Raw genomic sequence first — 6,111 nt, forward strand, 5'->3', positions numbered from 1 at the left:
GTGCAGTGAGGGATCAATGATTGAATCTATCTGAGTAAATGAAAGGAACAACATGTGCACACAGGTTAACTGCTAACAGAGGAAGCTGGAGGTGTGGCTGGTGTCGGAAGAAGGGTCGAGATACCCAGGAATAATGTTGTGGAGAGAAAGGAACTCAAAATAAGGAGCAAATCTTATATGGTGCTCTGTTCCATTCACTTTCTCTTCTACTTTCGAAACTTGGATAATCAGTAAAGGTCTCAGCAAGGACAGAAAGGCTTTCACAAGACTTCAAACTCTGAAAATGCACCCTGCAACAAATGAAGAGGGGCTTGAAATTGCAAGAGAAGAAAAAAAGGATGCCCGAAAGTGACCACCCACCTTCACCCATCCCCACCCCTTCCATCCCAGAGAAGCAAGTGGCAATTTCTCTGTGTGAGAATTTCTCAGGACTGAAAGGTCACAGAGATCTCTTCTAGGGGGCAAAGTGGAGGGCAGCGGAAAGGGGGGTTGGCCTGGGCACTGGGATGACATGTCCAGTTGTAGTTCCAGATGAGATACAGAGGATGCCTGAGGATAGTGCAAGGCAGAAGAGTGTGCCATGTCGTGACCGCGGGTCTCTGGCAGGGCAGCAGAAAGAGGAAACCACATCAGTTAGCGTACCAGGAGAGAGGAACAGATCGGCAGAGACATGACAGAGAAAGATGCAACAGCAGCCTGAAGAATGATCAAGGGGGAATTTCACACATCCTGATAAAACCTGGGAGTGTGTAGTAGCAGCAAGGAGGAGAGATTCCAGAAATACAGCCAGGAGGATTCTCTTTCTAAGTGCGATTCCAGCCCCGGGAGGAAGGAAGAGTGGTTGGGTTAAGTTTTAGAGAATGGAAGGGGGCAGGTAAGGCCTCACACTTCCTGTAATGAGAAAGCTAAGTGTCAGAGGTTATTGCAGATTCAGGCACAGACTGTCTGTGCAGCATCTCGTGTGACCTCCATTCACAGGGTCAGGACAAAAGGACAGACTCATATTTACAACAGGCACAGGGTGAATGGGTGGGGGAAGGTGGAAACGCAGAGGTGATGGCTAGTCAGGCTCCTTGTCAGCATAAACATTCCCGAAAAGTAAACACTCTCTCAGTGCTGCATTGATGTGTCACCATAAACTACTTTAATCACTGCCCAGGCAAGACAGCTATCCACTGAGGCACAGTTCACCTTGTGGTGGAATAGGGAGCAGTAGGGACGAGGGAGCAGGAAACGTGAAGTCTCATCTTTCCAGGCTTCATGAACAGAGGCATATAGAAGAAAAAAACAGAAAATGCTTATGTTAAACCTGTAAAAAACTCTGTGTTTAGGCCTCCGATTCCAGATAACACAGGACACCACATTTCGGTAAGGCTTTGGAGACTTGCTAAACTTGTTCCAAGGATGAGGGTTAGTGGTCTGTGTCAGAAGATGAGACTTCACGTTTCCCGCTCCCTCGTCCCTACTGCTCCCTATTCCACCACAAGGTGAACTGTGAATCTGACAACTGACCATGAAGAGTTTTAGTGAAGCAATTAAGAAACTGCAACAAATCAGAAATTGCTGGAAAAAGCTCAGCAGGTCTGGCAGCATCTATGGAGAGAAATCAGAGTTAACGTTTCAGACCGAGTGACCCTTCCTCAGAAGGGAGAACAACCAGCTTTCTGGCTGGAAGACTCTGGCTGCAGCATTACAAAGATCAACGGTTAAAGCTGGTAGCTCTGTCATTGGGAACCACCACACAGTTACATTAACGTTTGTCTCTGAGCTGGGTTTCTCAGGAGCGCTGCCTGTCTCAGACAGAAACAGTCTGTAACTTCCACAAAAGGCAATCATTCAATTTATTAAACTCAGTTCGTCAACTGCACATTGTCACTGGGAAAAGTAACTGAGGACGGTGGGGATGCCTGGATCATTACTATCGGACGTGTGCCAGGCTCACCATGCCATGTCTGAGCGGCACATCTCTGAGCCGCTGGATGCTCCCAGCATTGGTTTGCACTTTGCTGCCTCACTCAGAGCTTCAAGACTCACAGCTCCTTCAGGCTTCTCTTGCCTTTTGAAGCAGACACAAGGCCAGGCCACTGATTCTGCTTGTCATCTGTGATCGGTCAAAAGGCCAGGTGTGTGTGACGCCAATCTCAAACTGGTGCTATGTACCAGCAGGAAATGTCCTCATGTCCCAAAGTCAATGGGAAGCTGTTCCCATTCAGACCAGGGGAGACTACGTTCAATCAGGAGCAAAAGTGCAAATAGCAAAGGGCTTGGGCGCACTCAGTCAGGATCCAGGATCGGCTTCCATATCACTACAGACTATGGAGACTATTAAGGCGAGGTCCACAGGTTCAGAGAGTGATAGGATGTCAGTGGATGGGCAACCCGGTGACTCAGTGGTTAGCATTGCTGACTCACAGCACCAGGGATCCGGGTTTGATTCCAGCCTCAGGCGACTGTCTGGAGTTTGCAATTTCTCCCTGTGTCTGCATGAATTTCCTCCGGGTGCTCCGGTTTCCTCCCACAGTCCAAAGATGTGCAGGTTAGGGTGAATTGGTCATGCTAAATTGCCCATAAGTGTTCAGAGATGTGTAAGGCAGGGGCATTAGTCAGGGGTAAACGTAGAGTAATAGGGTAGGGGAATGGGGCTGGGTGTATTTGTCTTCTGAGGATTGGTATGGACCTGTTGAGCTGAATGGCCTGTTTCCCAGAGTGTAGGGAATTCTATGATTCTGTCAGTCTGGGGGGGGTTTCATGGATCACATCAGTCAGTCAGCCATAAATCGACTGGAGTGGGGGGGGTGTGGGCTGGGTGGACATATTGGAGATGAGCTGAATGGGAGCTATCCGCAGCCGTTACTGTGGTAGGGAAATTGGGGAAGTCAGATACATTGGGTACAACCAAAGTCACTCGTGAATGTCTGTGATGGTTGTCGTGGGGGATTTGGGCAAGTACTCTACCTCCCCAGCCCGCACGATGAGCTGAAAAGGCATTTCTCTTCCTGAACTCTAGTTCCCAGCGCATTTTCACTGGTGCAAAGCAATTAAATTCCTGGCACCTAATTGGATTACTCTTTCTTAGGATGGTAAGGCCTCAACTTGTTGCCTATCCCTAACTGGCATTGAAGTCAATGGTTTGTCATTTCAGAGAGCAGTTCAGAGTCGATCAAATTACCGTGGAGTCACACATAGACCAGACCAGGTAAGGCCGGCAGATTGCCTTCCCTAAAGGACAGCTGGTCTTGTATTCACTCAGTCAAATTCTCATGGTCATGATTATTGAGACTGACATCCAGCTGCAGACTCTCCAGACGTTGTTGCTGTGAGGTGGCCTTCGGGTTCTGGGGTGTTATAATGACACTATTGCCTCTGCCTTCACAACAGCTGAATTTCAATATGTGAGCATATTCTCCACTTCCTGACCAGGCCAAACCGGATTGAATTGTGGTCACACCAACATTTTCTCATGTTTTACCTCCCCTCCACCCTCCTCTCACAGTGAATTGAATATCATGGCTGTGGTGATTCCAATGGAGAATTCTAGTAAGTGGTGCTGAGTTTTCTGAAAGTGGGCCATCCTGACCTGCTGAGGGGGGAGAGATAGAGAGAGAGAACGAGAGAGAGAGGCAGAGGTGGGTTTGTTGGTAGCATGGGAGAAGATGGACTGAAGGAGCACCACACTCTCTCCCTCCATTTCTGAAACCTTCTCATCTCCTCACCGGACCTGATGTGTCATTCTCTCTGAGAACAGGCTGTGAAAGACTGGATCTGATTTATCTGATAGTTCACGTCACTGGCTGTTACAGTGAGGGATATATTCAGTGAGACACATCAGGCAAAGTCAAGGCTGCACATTGCAGTCTGACAGGATCAGGGCTTCCCACAGATAAAGCCATCCCATTGATATCAGATACTGATGGAGATCAGCAATGACAAACCTTGAATGATCAAGGTCGCACTGTCAACTGAAAATAAAACTGGGAATTAATGGGGAAATGATGCCCGAATCCTGCCATGGCAGAATTTGAATTCAATAACAAGAAATCTGGAATTAAATATCTAATGATGGCCTCGAATCCATTGTTGATTGTTGGAAAAACCGATCTGGTTCACTAATGCCCTTTAGAGAAGGAAACTGCCATCCTTACCCAGTCCAGCCTACATGTGACTCCAGATCCACAGCAATGTGGCTGATTCTGAAATGCCCTCTGGGCAATTAGTGATGGAGGGTAAATGCTGGGCCCAGCCAGCAACACCCTCATCCTGTGAATGAATTTTAAAAATATTAAAGATGCCCTGGGTGAAAATGTTGAGAAATCATTAAATCCCATGTTATGGACATTAAAAAATAATGTGCATTTCTATCCTATTTTCCACAGTCTCAAAACTGTTAAGGTAAAAGATCAAAGCACTTCACAGCCAATGAGTTAAGTCTGAAGTGTAGTCATTCTAATGTAAAACAAGAAAGAGGGAAGTTAAAGTGTGCTGAATTTAATGCAGCCCTGTCTGTCCTAAATAAACTTAGGCCACGAATCATCTCTTCAGTTGTAGTCTAGGAATAGTCTGCTCTTGTTCCTTTGCAACGGGTACAGATTGGCCCGTGTTCATCTCAACTGTCAGTAAATACTTTATTTTGTTCATTTGTGGTACATGGGAGTCACTGGCTGAGCCAGCATTTTATGCCCGTCCCTAGTTGCCTCTTGAGAAGATGGGAATGAGCTGCCTTCTTAAACTACTGCAGTCCACCTGCTGGGGGTTGACCCACAATGCCATTAGGGAGAGAATTCCAGGATTCTGACACAGTGAGAGTGAAGGAATGTTGATATATTTCCAATTCAGGATGGTGAGTGGCTTGGGAGGGGAACCTGAAGGTGGTGGTGTTGCTGCTGAAAGTCCTATCCATGCCCACACAGACTCTGGTCCCACCCACTCCTCCTCCATGCTGGCTGCTCCCATTCCAGCTCCCAGTCTTAGGTTCGTCCTAAGCTCCACTCTCCAGAATTGATCTCGTCATTTCATAACAATTCACCCAACAGCCCATTCCTTGTTGACCACCCGAAACTTTTCATCAGTTTATCAGATCAGATGAAAGGTTCCGATCTGAAACATCGACTCCCCTTCTCCTCTGAAGCTGCTTGACTTGTTGTGCGTCTTCCAGCTCCACGCTTTATCCACTCTGACCAGCCAGTCAAATAAAGTCCTCATTTCAAAATGCTCATTAACCTCACCCCTCAATATCACCAGAATCTCCCCCAGTGCAACAGTCCTCCAGAATCTCTATCCTTTCAGTTTTACTTGTCCCCTCATTGGTGGCCATGCCTCCAGCTGCTACATTTACCTGTGGATTCTCTCTTTCTCTCACTGTATCTCTCCATCCCTCTATCCTCCTTACACTGGTTCCTTAAGACAAGCCTTTAGGCTAATCCTTTGGTCACCAGTCCTGATATCTCTGCTTGGTCCTCTCTGCCAATGATCATCCCTCCATGAAGGACTGTGGAATGTTTTCCAGTATTAAAGGTGATATGTAAATGCAAGTCATTGTTGTTATTGATTGACTGCATTATGCAATGCCACTAAATGAACATGACACTTTTTATTTTGATTGCAAAGTGCCTGTTTTGTAAAATGATCAACATAAATTGGCTTGACAGATGGTAAATCACACTCAGGCATTCCACAAATCATATATGTGAATGACTGAATCGGGAGCACTGTGCTTTATTATTTCATTTAATTTCAATGTCACAAGATTTAAAAGCATTCAGACAGCTTCAATTTCATTAACACACAAAGAGACAAACACAAAACACTGTGTACTGCAAGCTCCTTACTGTAACTGTCTTCAATATTAAACATTCAGTGTCCTGAATTCAGAGTTGTACAGAAATATTATTGAGTCACAGTTCACTCAATTGAGTTTAATAAACCAAATCATTCTGACATTGACAATTCTTTTCCAACTGCTGAAAATGTGTTGCTGGAAAAGCGCAGCAAGTCAGGCAGCATCCAAGGAGCAGGAGAATCGACGTTTTGGGCATGAGCCCTTCTTCATGCCCGAAACGTCGATTCTCCTGCTCCTTGGATGCTGCCTGACCTGCTGCGCTTTTCCAGCAACAC

Source organism: Chiloscyllium plagiosum, unplaced genomic scaffold (genome assembly GCF_037043375.1).
Source record: "Chiloscyllium plagiosum isolate Xiang-an unplaced genomic scaffold, Cpla_swu_hap1 HiC_scaffold_35, whole genome shotgun sequence".
Classification (NCBI taxonomy): domain Eukaryota; kingdom Metazoa; phylum Chordata; class Chondrichthyes; order Orectolobiformes; family Hemiscylliidae; genus Chiloscyllium; species Chiloscyllium plagiosum.